Here is a 19223-nt window from a genome sequence, read left to right as displayed (position 1 = left end):
AAATCCGCACCGTGTGCACATAGCCTAATTCTAAAGGTATGTGCACACGCTGCGGAAAACAATGCGGATCCGCAGCAGTTTCCCATGAGTTTACAGTTCAATGTAAACCTATGGGAAGCAAAAATCGCTGTACACATGCTGCAGAAAAACAGCACGGAAACGCAGCGGTTTACATTCTGCAGCATGTCACTTCTTTCTGCGGATTCCGCAGCGGTTTTACAACTGCTCCAATAGAAAATCGCAGTTGTAAAACCGCAGTGAAATGCGCAGAAAAACCGCGGTAAATCCACAGCGGTTTAGCACTGCGGATTTATCAAATCCTCTGCGGAAAAATCCGCAGAGGACCAGAATACGTGTGCATATCCCGAACCCTAACCCTACCCCTAACCCTACCCCTAACCCTACCCCTAACCCTACCCCTAACCCTAACCCTACCCCTAGTTCTAACTCCAACCTTAGTGAAAAAAAAAAAAATTCTTTATTTTTTTATTGTCCCTACCTATGGGGGTGACAAAGGGGGGGGGGGGGTCATTTACTATTTTTTTATTTTGATCACTGAGATAGTTTATATCTCAGTGATCAAAATTCACTCTGGAACGAATCTGCCGGCCGGCAGATTCGGCGGGCGCACTGCACATGCGCCCGCCATTTTGGAAGATGGCGGCGCCCAGGAAAGAAGACGGACACCGGCAGGCTCGGTAAGTATAAGGGGGGGGAGATCAGGGCACGGGGGGGCATCGGAGCACGGGGGGGCGTCGGAGCACGGGGGGGGGGGGCGTCAGAGCACGGGGGGGGAGGCGTTGGAGCACGGGGTGGGGGGCGTCGGAGCACGGATGAGGATCGGTGTGAGTGCGGGTGGATTGGAGCACGGGGTGGGGGATCGCTGTGAAGGGGGGGTGATCGGAGCACGGGGGGATCGCTGTGAGGGGGGGGTGATCGGAGTGCGGGGGGGTTGACTGGAGAATGGGGGGAGCGGACAGGAGGACGGGGGAGCGGAGCACAGGACGGAGGGGAGCGCTGCACAGATCGGGGGGCTGGGGGGGCGATCGGTGGGGTGGGGGCACATTAGTATTTGCAGCCATGGCCGATGATATTGCAGCATCGGCCATGGCTGGATTGTAATATTTCACCAGTTTTTTAGGTGAAATATTACAAATCGCTCTGATTGGCAGTTTCACTTTCAACAGCCAATCAGAGCGATCGTAGCCACGGGGGGGTAAAGCCACCCCCCCTGGGCTAAACTACCACTCCCCCTGTCCCTGCAGATCGGGTGAAATGGGAGTTAACCCTTTCACCCGATCTGCAGGGACGCGATCTTTCTGTGACACAGCATATGCGTCACAGGTCGGATTGGCACCGACTTTCATGACGCATACGCTGTGTCACAGGTCGGGAAGGGGTTAAAGTCCCCCATAACCAGGACCTCATTATGGGTTGCAGCTTCATCTATGTGCTTTAGAAGTAGACTTTCCATGGTTTCTGTTATATTTGGGGGTTTGTAACAGACCCCAATGAGAATTTTGTTACCATTTTTCCCTCCATGAATTTCGACCCATATGGACTCAACATCCTCATTCCCTTCGCTAATATCCTCCCTTAAAGTGGACTTTAGACAAGACTTTACATAGAGACAAACCCCTCCTCCTCTCCGATTTTTACGATCCTTTCTAAACAGACTGTAATCCTGTAAGCCCAGTCATAGCTTTCATCTAACCATGTCTCGGTTATTCCCACTATGTCAAAGTTACCTGTAGATATTTCTGCTTCTAGTTCTTCCATCTTGTTTGTCAGGCTTCTGGCGTATGCGAGCATGCAGTTTAGAGGATTTTGTTTTGTTCCAATCTCCTCGCTGTGGATTGTTTTAGAAATGTTCTTACCTTCTGAGTATGTTTTCCTGGGTCTTCTTTGTTCGCGTCTAATGTTTTTCTTCCCGTCGGGTAGTGTCGGGTATTTATAAGGATCTAGTGCACACTTTTTAAAATAATTATTAGAGCACAGAGTTGGGTAGGATAGAGGAAGATAAATGGGAAGTGATTATGGAATATATACCCCAATTATCGCTGAGTGAATCGGGCAGACTCCCACAGATATATGTACTCCATAGAGCAGTATTCCCCAACTCCGGTCCTCAAGAGCCACCAACAGGTCATGTTTTCAGGATTTCTTTAGTATTTCACAGGTGATGGAATTATTGCCTGTGAAGGTGATGCAATTATCACCTGGGCAATACTAAAGGTACCGTCACACTAAACGATATCGCTAGCGATCCGTGACGTTGCAGCGCCCTGGCTAGCGATATCGTTCAGTTTGACACACAGCAGCGATCAGAATCCTGCTGTGACATCGTTGGTCGCTGCAGAAAGTCCAGCACTTTATTTCGTCGCTGGACTTCCTGCTGACATCGCTGAATCGGCGTGTGTGACACCGATTCAGCGATGTCTTCGCTGGTAACCAGGGTAAACATCGGGTTACTAAGCGCAGGGCCGCGCTTAGTAACCCGATGTTTACCCTGGTTACCATCCTAAAAGTAAAAAAAACAAACGCTTCATACTTACCTTCCGCTGTCTGTCCCCGGCGCTGTGCTTTCCTGCACTCACTGTGAGCACAGCGGCCGGAAAGCAGAGCGGTGACGTCACCGCTGTGCTTTCCGGCCGCTTTGCTCACAGCCAGTACAGAGAAGCAGAGCGCCGAGGACAGACAGCGGAAGGTAAGTATGAAGCGTTTGTTTTTTTTACTTTTAGGATGGTAACCAGGGTAAACATCGGGTTACTAAGCGCGGCCCTGCGCTTAGTAACCCGATGTTTACCCTGGTTACCGGCATCGTTGGTCACTGGAGAGCGGTCTGTGTGACTGCTCTCCAGCGACCAAACAGCGACGCTGCAGCGATCCGGATCGTTGTCGGTATCGCTGCAGCGTCGCTTAGTGTGACGGTACCTTAAGGAAATCCTGAAAACATGACTTGTTGGTGGCTCTTGAGGATCGGTGTTGGGGAACACTGCCATAGAGTATATAGAATCCCTGAACGGCTCTATGGAGCGGGTCTGAGACAGAGTTCTGAGTGTCCTCGGTGCCGAATGGAGGGGGCTGGAATTCTCCATATGTTATGGCAGTGTCCAAATCTGAACCCATATTGGACAGCGGTGCTTAATGCCATAAGAGGAGCGTCTGGTTGTAGGATTGAGAGGGATCCTGTGGTGTGTATACTGGGTAATGTGGAGGAGGTCCTGGTACATAATAAATATAAGGTGGCAATAGCTAGATTATTATATATTGCGCGGGAACTGATCGCCAGACACTGGATAAATGAAGATCCGCCAACATTGAGGGAATTTTTCAGATAGTCTGACTATTGTGGATATGGAAAAAAACATCTATGTTAAGAGAAAAGGCATAAGAACATTTGAGACACTTGGGTGGAGAGATGACCCTGAACTTAAGTTACATCATGCATCATTTGCTGCTCTTGTATGTAATGGTGGGAGGGGGAGGGGAAGGGAGGGAATTTCTGAACTAATGACCATTGTTAACCTTTGTCAGGCTGCATAATTTTACAACGTTAACAGGCTGCAGAGGTACAACTGTACCTTCATATATATTTTATTGAAATTTGGCCAATATATTCTGGACCAAAACTGCAGAGATGTCACAAAATTTCAGCCCTCTACGGCTTTTCGAAAAAAAAAAGTTATTGCAATTTTAAAACGGAATAGTTACAATTGTACCTACTCAGCCGGACGAAGGTTAATGTTGTTCTCATTGCGATATTTGTTTTATTGCTTTGTACCACTGAATTTGGTTACCGTATTTTTCCGACTATAAGACGCACTTTTCCCCCAAAAAAATTGTGAGGAAAATGGGGGGTGCGTCTTATAGTTGGAAGGTAGGCTTACCGGCATTGTGGCCGCGACAGAGGTGCGGGGATGATGTGGCGCGGTGACCGGTATGGCGTGAGCAGGGTCCTGTCCACATTTGAGGTGAATCTGTGGCCCGGTATTGAAGGAGAGAAGCAGAGCTGGGTGAGTTACGGTTTTCCCGGTGGTGGCGGCCATCTTCCTGAGGCCGCGCGTGCGCAGATTGAGTTTTCTGCTTCCTCGCACTTCAGGAAAGAGGCCGCACGTGCGCAGATAGAGATCGCGGCGGCCATTTTCCTGAAGCCGAGTTCGCAGATTGAGATCTCGGCTCCAGGAAAATGGCCGCCACGATCTCCATCTGCGCACGCGCGGCCTCCCGCGGCCATTTTCCTGAAGCCCTGGAAAGCAGAGTACTGAATCTGCGCACGCACGGCCTCAGAAAGATGGCCGCCGCCACCGGGAAAACCGTAACTCACTCAGCTCTGCTGCTCTCCTTCAATACCGGCCCGCGGATTCACCTCAAATGTGGACGGGACCCTGCTCACGCCATACTGGTCACCGCGCCACATCATCCCTGCACCTCTGTCGCCGCCACAATGCCGGTATGCCCGCCACCACCGGGAAAACCGTGACTCACCCAGCTCTGCTGCTCTCCTTCAATACTGCCGTGGCGTCACCTCAAATGTGGAAGGGACCCTGGCTGCTGCCACCTGAGGATGTGACCGCATATCTGCCGCCGCCACAGCACTGCCGCAACCTCCCCATGGACACCAGGCCATGGCGTCGCCCACCTAAGCAGGATGGGACCCTGCTCAGGTGCACACCGTTCCGCCCACCGCACCTCAGCATCACCTCACCTCTGCCACCACCATGCCTCCTGTGACCCTGCTCTGCCACTCAGGGCTGCCATCAGGGCATTACAGCCGTGACTGGCGTATGGGGCCCGGTGAGCACAGGGGGCCCGCATCGGGCCCCCTCTTACCTTCTCACCGGGCCCCTACCGGCAGCCGCAGGCTGAACCGGGCCCTTAGCGGCGGCCGCAGCGTGCAGGTCGCCGGCGTCTGACGTCATTGTCAGTCGCCGGCGAGTGCACGACGCTGCAGCTGCGTGGAGAGAGCAGGAGCGCGGCAAGTAAGCAGAACTTTTTTTTATTTTTTTATTGAGAGCGGTGATCCGGGGGGGGGTTGGGGGGGCAGAAAGCTGGACACAGGGGGGGCAGAAAGCTGGACACAGGGGGGGCAGAAAGCTGGACACAGGGAGGGCAGAAAGCTGGCCACGGGGGGGGGGCAGAAAGCTGGCCACAGGGGGGGGGCAGAGTGCTGGACACGGATGGGGCAGAGTGCTGGACACAGATGGGGCAGAGTGCTGGACACAGATGGGGCAGAGTGCTGGACACAGATGGGGCAGAGTGCTGGACACAGATGGGGCAGAGTGCTGACACAGATGGGGCAGGATTGGACACAGATGGGGCAGAGTGCTGGACACAGATGGGGCAGAGTGCTGGACACAGATGGGGCAGAGTGCTGGACACGGATGGGGCAGAGTGCTGACACAGATGGGGCAGGATTGGACACAGATGGGGCAGAGTGCTGGACACAGATGGGGCAGAGTACTGACACAGATGGGGCAGGATTGGACACAGATGGGGCAGAGTGCTGGACACAGATGGGGCAGAGTGCTGGACACAGATGGGGCAGGATTGGACACAGATGGGGCAGAGTGCTGGACACAGATGGGGCAGGATTGGACACAGATGGGGCAGAGTGCTGGACACAGATGGGGCAGAGTGCTGGACACAGATGGGGCAGAGTGCTGGACACAGATGGGGCAGAGTGCTGGACACAGATGGGGCAGAGTGCTGGACACAGATGGGGCAGAGTGCTGGCACAGATGGGGCAGGATTGGACACAGATGGGGCAGAGTGCTGGACACAGATGGGGCAGAGTGCTGGACAGAGATGGGGCAGAATGCCGGACAGAGATGGGGCAGAGTGCCGGACAGAGATGAGGCAGAGTGCCGGACAGAGATGGGGCAGAGTGCTGGACAGAGATGGGGCAGAGTGCTGGACAGAGATGGGGCAGAGTGCTGGACAGAGATGGGGCAGAGTGCTGGACACAGATGGGGCAGAGTGCTGGACACAGATGGGGCAGAGTGCTGGACACAGATGGGGCAGAGTGCTGGACACAGATGGGGCAGAGTGCTGGACACAGATGGGGCAGGATTGGACACAGACGGGGCAGAGTACTGGACACAGATGGGGCAGGATTGGACACAGATGGGGCAGAGTGCTGGACACAGATGGGGCAGGATTGGACACAGATGGGGCAGAGTGCTGGACACAGATGGGGCAGAGTGCTGGACACAGATGGGGCAGAGTGCTGGACACAGATGGGGCAGAGTGCTGGACACAGATGGGGCAGAGTGCTGGACACAGATGGGGCAGAGTGCTGGACACAGATGGGGCAGAGTGCTGGACACAGATGGGGCAGAGTGCTGGACACAGATGGGGCAGAGTGCTGGAAACAGATGGGGCAGAGTGCCGGACACAGATGGGGCAGAGTGCCGGACACAGATGGGGCAGAGTGCCGGACACAGATGGGGCAGAGTGCCGGACACAGATGGGGCAGAGTGCCGGACACAGATGGGGCAGAGTGCCGGACACAGATGGGGCAGAGTGCCGGACAGAGATGGGGCAGAATGCCGGACAGAGATGGGGCAGAGTGCCGGACAGAGATGGGGCAGAGTGCCGGACAGAGATGGGGCAGAGTGCCGGACAGAGATGGGGCAGAGTGCCGGACAGAGATGGAGCAGAGTGCTGGACAGAGATGGGGCAGAGTGCCGGACACAGATGGGGCAGAGTGCTGGACACAGATGGGGCAGAGTGCTGGACACAGATGGGGCAGGATTGGAAACAGATGGGGCAGAGTGCTGGACACAGATGGGGCAGGATTGGACACAGACGGGGCAGAGTACTGGACACAGATGGGGCAGGATTGGACACAGACGGGGCAGAGTGCTGGACACAGATGGGGCAGGATTGGACACAGATGGGGCAGAGTGCTGGACACAGATGGGGCAGAGTGCTGGACACGGGGCAGAGTGCTGGACAGAGATGGGGCAGAGTGCTGGACAGAGATGGGGCAGAGTGCTGCACACAGATGAGGCAGGATTGGAAACAGATGGGGCAGAGTGCTGGACACAGATGGGGCAGGATTGGACACAGACGGTGTAGAGTACTGGACACAGATGGGGCAGGATTGGACACAGACGGGGCAGAGTGCTGGACACAGATGGGGCAGAGTGCTGGACACAGATGGGGCAGAGTGCTGGACACAGATGGGGCAGAGTGCTGGACACAGATGGGGCAGAGTGCTGGAAACAGATGGGGCAGAGTGCTGGAAACAGATGGGGCAGAGTGCTGGACACAGATGGGGCAGAGTGCTGGACACAGATGGGGCAGAGTGCCGGACACAGATGGGGCAGAGTGCCGGACACAGATGGGGCAGAGTGCCGGACAGAGATGGGGCAGAGTGCCGGACAGAGATGGGGCAGAGTGCCGGACACAGATGGGGCAGAGTGCCGGACAGAGATGGGGCAGAATGCCGGACAGAGATGGGGCAGAGTGCCGGACAGAGATGGGGCAGAGTGCCAGACAGAGATGGGGCAGAGTGCCGGACAGAGATGGGGCAGAGTGCTGGACAGAGATGGGGCAGAGTGCTGGACACAGATGGGGCAGAGTGCTGGACACAGATGGGGCAGGATTGGAAACAGATGGGGCAGAGTGCTGGACACAGATGGGGCAGGATTGGACACAGACGGGGCAGAGTACTGGACACAGATGGGGCAGGATTGGACACAGATGGGGTAGAGTGCTGGACACAGATGGGGCAGGATTGGACACAGATGGGGCAGAGTGCTGGACACGGGGCAGAGTGCTGGACAGAGATGGGGCAGAGTGCTGGACAGAGATGGGGTAGAGTGCTGCACACAGATGAGGCAGGATTGGAAACAGATGGGGCAGAGTGCTGGACACAGATGGGGCAGGATTGGACACAGACGGTGTAGAGTACTGGACACAGATGGGGCAGGATTGGACACAGACGGGGCAGAGTGCTTGACACAGACGGGGCAGGATTGGACACAGATGGGGCAGAGTGCTGGACACAGATGGGGCAGAGTGCTGGACACAGATGGGGCAGAGTGCTGGACACAGATGGGGCAGAGTGCTGGACACAGATGGGGCAGAGTGCTGGACACAGATGGGGCAGAGTGCTGGACACAGATGGGGCACAGTGCTGGACACAGATGGGGCAGAGTGCTGGACACAGATGGGGCAGGATTGGACAGAGATGGGGCAGAGTACTGGACAGAGATGGGGCAGAGTGCTGGACAGAGATGGGGCAGAGTGCTGGACAGAGATGGGGCAGAGTGCTGGACAGAGATGGGGCAGAGTGCTGGACAGAGATGGGGCAGAGTGCTGGACACAGATGAGGCAGGATTGGAAACAGATGGGGCAGAGTGCTGGACACAGATGGGTCAGGATTGGACACAGATGGGGCAGGATTGGACACAGATGGGGCAGAGTGCTGGACACAGATGGGGCAGAGTGCTGGACACAGATGGGGCAGAGTGCTGAACACAGATGGGGCAGAGTGCTGGACACAGATGGGGCAGAGTGCTGGACACAGATGGGGCAGAGTGCTGGAAACAGATGGGGCAGAATGGAGACAGATGGGGCAAGATTGGAGACAGATGGGGCAGGATGGATACGATGGAGACAGATGGGGCAGGATGGGGAGATCATATGGGGCAGAATGGATACTCATGAGGGCAGGATGGGAGAACATATGGCTGGAGCCTGGAATGAGACACACGGGGGCTAAGATGGCGAATATTACCATAGGGGCTAATTAAGGGATATTATTATTGCAGTGATGTATTTATTTTATTTTTTGAGTATACTGTTTTAAATGGGGGGGCGGTCCTGTTACTGTGTAGAGTGATACTATGTTGCCTTCTTCATGTGGTGTAATGTAGAAGTTGGGAAAATTAAGTAATGTGTTCTACAGGCGGAACTCGAGATAACTGTTTTATTTCCTGCAGAGACGAGTCCTGGCTGGATGAAGTGATGGCGGTCTGTGCTGGATGAAAGATGAAGGACTTCACCTAGAGACGTCACTGGTGAGTCAGTGTTACCTATACACTGACACTATACACTGTATACTATATATAGAGGTCCTGTGTACAATGTCACCGGTGATCACTGTATTACCTGTACACAGACACTGCTTACTAATTACAGATCTCCTGTGCATAATGGCACTGATGGTGATAGTATTGTGGGTTTTTTTTTTATTACTGATCAGTATTGTAGTATTCAGTCATTGGTGGTAATATGCGGTCTGGTCATGGTGTAGCGGTATTTGTTCCTTGTATTTTATATTATTCGATCACTGTGGTGGTAATATGTCATCTGGTCATAGTGCTGTGGTATTTGTTCCTTGTATGTAGTATTATAGGTCATTTTAAAAAATGAAAAATAAATAAAAATATACCTAAATTGTATTGCATATTTTAACAAATATTTAATAGGTTACAGCAGAGTAGGGCCCGGCCAAAAGTGTCTACCGTGTTATGGTGGCGGCTTAAAAAATCTTTTGGCCAAAACAAAAGCTGCCGGCTATATGTGTGATCTGGTGATGGGAACTGTCAATGTGTGATAGGTGAGAAGTGGAGATTTTCCAAGAGAGAGCGGTGGGACTGTGGACAGTTTGTGGGGTGGAGCCTGGAGGCGGGGCTGGGGTGGAGTCTGGGCGGAGTTTCAAGGGGGCCCCGAAAATTTTGCCAGTATGGGGCCCCAAAATTTCTAGTGGCAGCCCTGCTGCCACTGCCTGCCCTCAGGTAAGAGATCTTAAATTCGGACAATAAGACGGACCCCCATCTTATAAAAAAATCTTTTTTTCTGCAATTTTCACCCCAAATTTGGGGTGCATCTTATGGTCTTATAGTCTGAAAAATACGGTAAAGAAAAATTCATCTGATTTAAAAAAAAAAAAAAAAAAGATGAAATTATTTCTAAAAGGCTTAAGGTTAAAAGATTACACGCTTCCTCTGTAATTTAGGCAAAATAATAATAATAATATAAAGTATATATTGGCTTTATATTTTAAAAATTACAAAAAGGAAAATGGTCTGATTCAAAAGTTTGGAGATTTGTATTCTCAGATCTCAATTAGCTTGTTAGGGTTATGGCTTGTTCCCTTTCATCGTTAGGAAAGGTCAGGTGATGCAAATTTCCCAGTTTTATAAAAACCCAGCCTCCTCTAACCTTGTGCCAAAAAACAGAAGCCATGGGTTCTTCTAAGCAGCTGTCGAGCACTCTGAAAATGAAAATGGTGGAGACCCACAAAGCAGGAGAAAAATAGCAAAACATTTTCAAGTTGCCCTTCCTTCAGTTCGAAATGTAATTAAGAAAAGGCAGTTACCAGGATCAATGGAGATCAAGATAAGGTCTAGAAGACCAAGCAAAATTTCAGTAACAGGAGCTCATAAGATTTCTAGAGAGGCAAATCAGAACCCCCTCTTGCTTTCAAAAGACCTTCAGAAAAATTTAGCAGACTCTGGAGTTGTGGTACATTGCACTACTGTTCAGAGACACCTACACAAATATGGCCTTCATGGAAGAGTCATGAGAAGAAAACCTCTCCTGCATCCTCAACATAAAATTCAGCGTCATGAGTTTGCAAAAGAACATCTAAATAAGTCTGATGCATTTTGGAAACAAGTCCTGTGACCGATGAGGGTAGAGTAAAACTCATTGGCCACAATGATCAAAGGTATGTGTGGGGAAAAAAAGAGCATAGAATTTCAGGAAAAGAACATCTCGCCAACCATTAAGCATGTGCGTGGATCAATCATGCATTGGGGTTGTGCTGCAGCCAATGGCATGGGGAACATTCTACAGGTAGAGTGAAGAATGGATTCAATGAAATTTCATCAAATTCTTGATGCACACATAACACATCTATAAAAAAAACTGAAGATGAAAAGAGGATGGCTTCTACAGATGGATAATGATCCTAAATAGATGTCAGAATCCACAATACAAGACCTCAAAAGGAGCAAGCTGAAGATTTTACAATGGCCCTCACAGTCTCATGATCTGAACATCATTGAAAATCTGTGCTAGACCTCAAAATAGCAGAAGATGCAACATGACCCAGGAATCTCACAGGGACTAGAGGAATTCTCCAAAGAAAAATGGATAAATATTCCTCAAATAAGAATTGAAAGACTCTTGTCTGGCTGGAAAAAGTGTTTACAAGCTGTGATACACTTTTACATGCCACTGTAATTTGGAACGTGGGGTAAAGAGAACACGGAGAAAGGTTTTGTTTGAAAATCAACATTGCTTGCAGGAACAGAACTCTCCTTGAAGAAGACGGACGGCTCTCTTTGTAAAGGACCCGTACCATTTGCCTCTTATTTCTAAAATATTCAATTGGATTAAAAGAGCTTATATTTTTTGGATGCAGGATTGCAACAAGTTTACAACTTGATTCACATCAAGGAGGAGGATGAGTGGAAGACTGTGTTTACTACTTGAGATGGTCGCTACAAATACCTTGTCATGCCCTATGGACTTTGCAATCCTCCTGCCATTGCAGAAATTAGATTTCAGAGATCTCTTGACTCAGTATTTTCTCACGAGACATGGAGTCTCACTGTCAGTACGTTTGTTCCGTTCTACATAGGCTGCATCAAAACAATAAAACAACCTGAGTAAAAATCAGTGAGTGAGAATCAAGATATGATTCATTTCCTTGGGAACCTTGCAGCTTTACCAGGTTTCAGGAATTGTAGACTGGCAACAAACCCCATAGACTGAGAGCCCTTCACGGTTTTCTTGGCTTCGTCCATTATTTCTGGCAGTTGATCAAGAACTATTCACAAACTGTGCAGCCTCTTACGTCCCAAATGTGGAAGGGAACAAATTCAGTGAAGTGGCCGGACTCTGCAATTCAAACCTTTATTACCCACTTCTACATTATCCTGAGGTCAACAAGCTATTTTGTTTATAGGAAGATGCCCTTTTCATTGGGTTAGGAACAGTTCTTTCACAGTTTTCCCATGAAATTAGGAACCATGACTGCACTTTTTCTCAAAGGAATTTTCTCCTGCTTAATTGAACTATCCCATCAGAGATTAGGAACTACTTGCTGTTAAAATAGTATAGGAAAATAGCACAAACTTCAGGAAGGAGTTAAGTTTTCTGTGACAATTACTCACCTTAAGGCTATGTGCACACGTTCAGGATTTCTTGCAGAAAATTCCTGAGAATTCCGGACATTTTCTGCAAGAAATCCGCAAGAAAACCACATGCGTTTTTGCTGCGGTTTTGCCGCGTTTTTGCCGCGGTTTTAGCGCGTTTTTGCCGCGGTTTTTTCCAGACACTTCCCAATGCATTTTGGAGTGTGAGGGTATGTGCACACGTCAGGATTTTTTCCTGGCAAAATCCTGAGAATTCTGCCAGAAATCCGCGTGCTTTTTTCACGCGGATTTCTCGCGGAATTTGCGCATTTTTTGCGCAGATTTTTTGTGGATTTTTTGCGGGTTTTTTAAAAATTTTCCGGAATGTCCTTTTTGATAGGAAATCCGCAGAAAATCCGGAAAAAGATAGAGCATGTCCGGATTTTTTGCGGGATGTGTTTTTTTTGCGGAAAAAAACGCTAACATCTGTACAAAAAATGCGGAATGCATTCTAAATGATAGGATGCATAATGTTAGCGTTTTTTTTACCGGATTTATAGCGTTTTTATGGCGAAATTCCACAAAAAAAACGCTAAAAATCCTGACGTGTGCACATACCCTGAAATCCACAAAAAAAACCGGAAAATTAATGAACATGCTGCGTTTTTTGCCGCGATGCGTTTTTTTTGCGGAAAAAAACGCATCATGTGCACAAAACATGCGGAATTCATTCTAAATGATGGGATGCTTATTGTATGCGTTTTTTTTGCGGTTTTATAGCGTTTTTATCGGGAAAAACCGCAACGTGTGAACACAGCCTAAGGGTATGTGCACACCATGCAGATTAAGTGCAGATTTAGTGCAAATTTAGTGCAGATTTAGTGCAGAACTGCAGCAGATTTTTCTGCAGCAGAAACGCAGCAGAACTGCACTGTCATTTACAGTACAATGTAAATCAATGTGAAAGAAAAAAAGCTGTGCACATGGTGCAGAAAAATCTGCGCAGAAACGCTGCAGATTTCAAGGAAGTGCATGTCACTTCTTTTGTGCAGTTCTGCAGCGTTTCTGCACCCCTCCATTATAGAAATCCACAGTGGTAAAACAAAAAACGCATTTGCGGATTCTGCCAGGAGATGCAGATTTAGTGCAGAAAATTCTGCACCACATTTCCTACGTGTGCACATAGCCTAAAAATCTGGAAAATCCATTTAAATGCAGTCTCTCAGCACAGAATAGCTGCTGAAACCAAGCACATCTCCAGCCTTTTCGGGTTCTATAAAGCCAGAGATGACAATCAAAGAAGAAGAAGAAAGAAATGGGAGGACCACAAGCAGCTGACAAGATGCACTTAAGGCTATGTGCACACGTTCAGGAATTCATGCAGAAAATTTCTGTGAAAAGCCGGACATTTCTGGGAGATTTCCGCATGAAATCCACATGCGTTTTTTTTGCGCGGTTTTGACGCGGTTTTGACACGTTTTTTGTGCGTTTTTTTCCGGACATTTCCCAATGCATTAGACAGTGGGAAAACCGTGAAAAAAAACACAAAATTAATGAGCAGGTTATTTTTCTGCAATGCGTTTTTCATGCGGAAAAACGCACATCATGTGCACAGAAATTGCGGATTTCATTAAAAATGATAGGATGCTTAATGTATGCAGATTATTTGCGGTTTTATAGCATTTTTATAGCGCAAAAACGCTAGAAAACCGCAAATAATCTGCAACGTGTGCACATAGCCTAAATATTTAGCCTAAAGCCTGCACTGACACCGCTGCTGCCTCATCACTATCGAAGCTACCGCCTCACCAACACCGGAGCTACCGCCTCACCAACACCGGAGCTCCTGCAACCCTCAACCTACTGTCTCCTTCCCCATAATCCTGTAGAATGTAAGCTGCAAGGGCAGGGTCCTCGCCCCTCTGTATCAGTCCGTCATTGTTAGTTTGTTTACTGTATGTGATATTTGTAACTTGTATGTAACCCCTTCTCATGTACAGCACCATGGAATCAATGGTGCTATATAAATAAATAATAATAATAATAATATTTGGCTGTGCCAAGGATGCGCTGAGCCACATAGCAGGAAATCACATGCAACTCCGTGATTTAAATACCGGTAGATCTCCACTTTTGTCATATGTGCGGGAAAAAATTAGAATACGAGAGCCCTCCCTGTGTCAGTAGCTGGGAGAATCAACGTCAATAAAATGATAGTTCTCCCTAAATTCCTGCATGCTCTGAAATATTCAGCCTCCATATCCCCAAAGAAGGTCTTTGCCATTATCAACTGCCATTTAGCGTCCTTCATACGGAGCTCAAACAGACACAAAAAGACTGAGCGCTTTTCACAGAACCAGGGATGAGACACGCGCCTGGACTACTTCTTAATTTACACAGCTAGCCAACTTCGCGTTCTACAAAACTGGATAGCAGATCATTTGCCTAATTCCGAACACCATCTTGAGCACTGTTTGAGTCATAGTTCATGGGGGGGTCTTGGAGGCACCAGAGCAATACTCACGCTTCTTCTTGCCAATTCACAGACTCACAGTTCAAGTGTGGAGAGCCACCAAAAGATCCTTCAATTCAAGGACACATTAGCCAAGTCCCCTTTATGGCATATGCTCTCCCCAAATGGCTACACTCCCAAGATGCTCAGTTTTGGTGGAATGTAGAGGTGAAGATTCTGGCACAGATACACAGTGGGGGAAATAAGTATTTGATCCCTTGCTGAATTTGTAAGTTTGCCCACTGACAAAGACATGAACAGTCTATTATTATAAGGGTAGGTTAATTTTAACATTGAGATATAGAATATTCAAAATAAAGGGTTGCAAACTTTTTCCATTGTTCTTCCAGCCATTAAGGCCCCGTCACACATAGCGACGCTGCAGTGATACCGACAACGATCCGGATCGCTGCAGCGTCGCTGTTTGGTCGCTGGAGAGCTGTCACACAGACAGCTCTCCAGCGACCAACGATCAGGGGAAAGACTTCGGCATCGTTGAAACTGTCTTCAACCATGCCGAAGTCCCCGGGTATCCAGGGTAAACATCGGGTTACTAAGCGCAGGGCCGCGCTTAGTAACCCGATGTTTACCCTGGTTACCATCGTTAAAGTAAAAAAAACAAACGCTACATACTTACCTACCGCTGTCTGTCCCCGGCGCTGTGCTTCTCTGCTCTGGCTGTGAGCACAGCGACCGGAAAGCAGAGCGGTGACGTCACTGCTCTGCTTTCCGGCTGCCCGCCGCTCACAGCCAGAGCAGAGAAGCCCAGCGCCGGGGACAGACAGCGGTAGGTAAGTATGTAGCGTTTGTTTTTTTTACTTTAACGATGGTAACCAGGGTAAACATCGGGTTACTAAGCGCGGCCCTGCGCTTAGTAACCCGATGTTTACCCTGGTTACCAGCGAAGACATCGCTGAATCGGAATCACACACGCCGATTCAGTGATGTCAGCGGGACCTCAACGATCAAAAAATGGCCCAGGCCATTCCGACATGACCAGCGATCTCACAGCAGGGGCCTGATCGCTGGTACGTGTCACACATAGCGAGATCGCTACTGAGATCGCTGTTGCGTCACAAAACTTGTGACTCAGCAGCGATCTCACTAGCGATCTCGCTATGTGTGACGGGGCCTTTAGTCTAATTGTGTGGATGGAGATCGTAGCCCCTGGGGAACCGTCACTACAGGGGTCTCACATGCAGTCCAGGTAATGGGCTTATGGAATATTCTTCATTCTTTGAACTAAAAGCAAAAGGGTAAGGGAGAGGGAGGAAAAGAAGCCACATGGTTAGTGAGGCAGTTGGGAGAATGACGTCGAAGGGAGAGGATCGAGGATGACATCCTGGAGCACATGGATGGATGGCCTATGGAGTTTTGGAGATCAGTTGCTGGCTGGGCTGGGTGTTTGCTACTGTTGAGTGATCTGTCATCTGGGTTTCAGCAATTTTCTTACCTCTAACTGTTCCTGCTGGACACAAGGGCTTTGTTTGTGTTACCTGTCATCTGAAAAAACGTGGACTGTGACTACTGACTATACTGTCGAGTGATACGAAAACTGTGGGCCAAAAACAGAAGGCGGGGACAGCGAGTATCCCATGATATGGAGGTAGTGGGACTACCGGCCCCAAAACCATGGACATAATGAATAAAAAATAGTTGCATCGTTAACCTGCCTAGTTGACTGTTACAACCCACAACCTCAGATCTTCACAAACCCTTTAATGACAGAGCCAATTTTGAACTTAACCCCTTCACCCGCGGAGCTTTTTTCGTTTTTGCGTTTTCATTTTTCCCTCCCCTTCTTCCCAGAGCCATAACTTTTTCATTTTTCCGTCAATATGGCATGTGAGGGCCTGTTTTTTTGCAGGACGAGTTGTACTTTTGAACGACACCATTGGTTTTACCATGTCGTGTACTCAAAAATGGGAAAAAAATCCAAGTGCGATGTAATTGCAAAAAAAAGTACAATCCCACACTTGTTTTTTGTTTAGCTTTTTTATTAGGTTCACTAAGTGCTAAAACTGACCTGCCATTATGACTCTCCAGGTCATTGCAAGCTAATAGACACCAAACATGTCTAGGTTATTTTTTATCTAAGTTTTTATTGTTTTATTTTGAATGGGGGGAGAGAGGGGATGAATTAAAGTTTTATATTTTTTGAATTTTTTTATATTTTTAAAAACTTTTTTTTTTACTTTTTGAATGCTTTAATAGTCTTCATAGGAGGCAAGAAGCTGCCGTATCCCGATCGGCTCTGCTATATAGAGGCGATGGTCAGATCGCCCATATGTAGAAGAATTGCTGACTTGCTATGAGCGCCGACCACTGGGTGGTGCTCATAGCAAGCCGGCACTGACAACCATAGAGGTCTCCAGGAGACCTTGGGTTCTCGTGCCGACACATTGGTTACCTGCGTGATCGCGGAATTGCCAGATTGCGATTGCCGGAAGCGCCATTTAAATGCCCCTGTCAAGAATTTGACAGCAGCATTTAACTAGCTATTAGTCTCGGGCGGATGGATTGCGATTCCACCCGCGATTGGGCCACTTTGAAGATTATTACATTTAAAAACTCCTTGGGATAAACATATCATCATGTACAAGAGATGCTTCAACGACTTTCAATTCATTTGGGACGGTGGTGTGGTCAGCAATTCCAACTCACCTAAGAACGATCGATGCCTTATGTCCACATCTACATACACTAATAGGTAGAATATCTGGAACTGCTTACATCTAATGAGAATAGTCTCTAAGACCCTGTGTAATGATCCGGGCCTGGATTGGAGTCTTATTATTGCAACCACAAGGGTTAGCACAGGCAGGTAGTGTAGTCAGTGGGAAGCCAGAGGTCAGCACACGGGAAACTGCAGTACAACATAAAGGAGTATAGGCGGGTGAGAGAGTTACACACCAGTCCTGAATCCCTATCTCCCCAAAATGGAACTCCTCACAAGAGATGGCGTCTTGGCATTCTCTTTAGCCAGTATAAAAGGATACACAGGAATTAGAACTCTGGTTATATCCAAAAGAGAGAAATGGAAAATCCGGGTACCCAAGAAGAGCAGGAACGGTTTTGTAACTTTTTGTTATGTCTACTTTCAGTTTGAGATATTATGTATGGCTCATACCTTACCCCATCTCTACTTTATATCATTGTTTATACCACTGGCCATCCATTTGTCATATTCCACTGGCTGGTAGTCATCAGTTACAGCTTTATTTTCCCTGACTTTATGTGTTCACCATCTTTAGGAGAACTAGAATAAGCTAGAATCGCTTATTTCCATGCTAAGCTGCAGTCAGACTGCTGGGCTCTGCAGGTGTCCGACGCACCCACTCATCCATTCCCCTAATATATAACTTCATACTGAGGGATGGGATGATTCTGAGGAGATCATCTCAGCGCAGTACACTAGCTGCTGGCTGTCTCCTAATGCCGCATGTTAGGTCGTGCAGCCCAGGGGCGTCTAAGCCCAGATCTGTTCAATGACGCAGGTCACATTAGCTGGAAACTACAACGTCTCCCCGATCCTGAATGTGTCACTGGCTCCCCTCTGTGGTGGATGAGTAGAATGTACTCTTCCACTTCAGTTCATACAGGATCTATAGGTTCATTGCCTCCTTATGGTGTCCACCCCAGCAGTGGCGTAGGAAGGGGGGTGCGGGGGGGGCGGTCCGCCCCGGGCGGCACAATGCGGGGGGCGGCCGGCGCTGCAGGAGAAAGGAAAAAAAAAAAAAAGACGACCCTTTAAATCTTCGGGCGGCGCCGTCCGCCGCCACGACCAGGCTCCCCCCGCCCCTGGGCCCCCGCCCCCCGCTCTATACTCACCTCTCCTGGTTCCTGCGGCGCCGGCAGCTACAGCGTCCTCTGACTCTGCGACGTCTCAGAGCAGAGGGCGCGATGACGTCACTACTGGGGGCGCCAAACTCGGGAACAGCCCCGGGCGGCAAAAGCTCTAGCTATGCCTCTGCACCCCAGGCACACATGCTGTGGGCTCCAGGGAAAGAAAATCTTAAGTGCAGGAGTAGCCAAGAGAAGGCGACTTTATCTTATCAATTTGCGCCATGAATAATGGACATGGAAATTGGCCAGCGGTGCACATACTAAAGTCTGATAAACAAAGCTAAGGAGGGCACCATCTAATGAGCGGGATCCACTTGCGGCATGTCAAACGGAAGGCTCATAAAACTGTACAGAAAAGAAATATACCATATGAATCAGGAATCACCATAAAAGTATCGCATTTTATTGTAACACAAGTTAGCCGACATAGTGCCTGATCATACATGTCCTTGTGTTGGTTTTCATTAGGTCCTTCTTATTATTTCAGCGATTACGTTGTAGTTTATATACTTTCCTTGCATATATTATTATTATTATTTATTTATATAGCACCATTAATTCCATGGTGCTGTACATGAGAAAGGAGTTACGTAAAGGGTTATATACATATATTTATGGTTCATACAGCTCTCTTGTGAGTCGATGTGTACTTGTCATTTCATGACTTTAAAATTGTTTGTGGCTATCCTGTGTTACAATAAAATGTGATACTTTTATGGTGAGCCCTGTTCAATATTGCATGTTTCTTGTTTGTACATTTTTAT

Source organism: Ranitomeya imitator, chromosome 1 (genome assembly GCF_032444005.1).
Source record: "Ranitomeya imitator isolate aRanImi1 chromosome 1, aRanImi1.pri, whole genome shotgun sequence".
Classification (NCBI taxonomy): domain Eukaryota; kingdom Metazoa; phylum Chordata; class Amphibia; order Anura; family Dendrobatidae; genus Ranitomeya; species Ranitomeya imitator.
Note: the sequence above shows the minus strand (reverse complement) of the source record.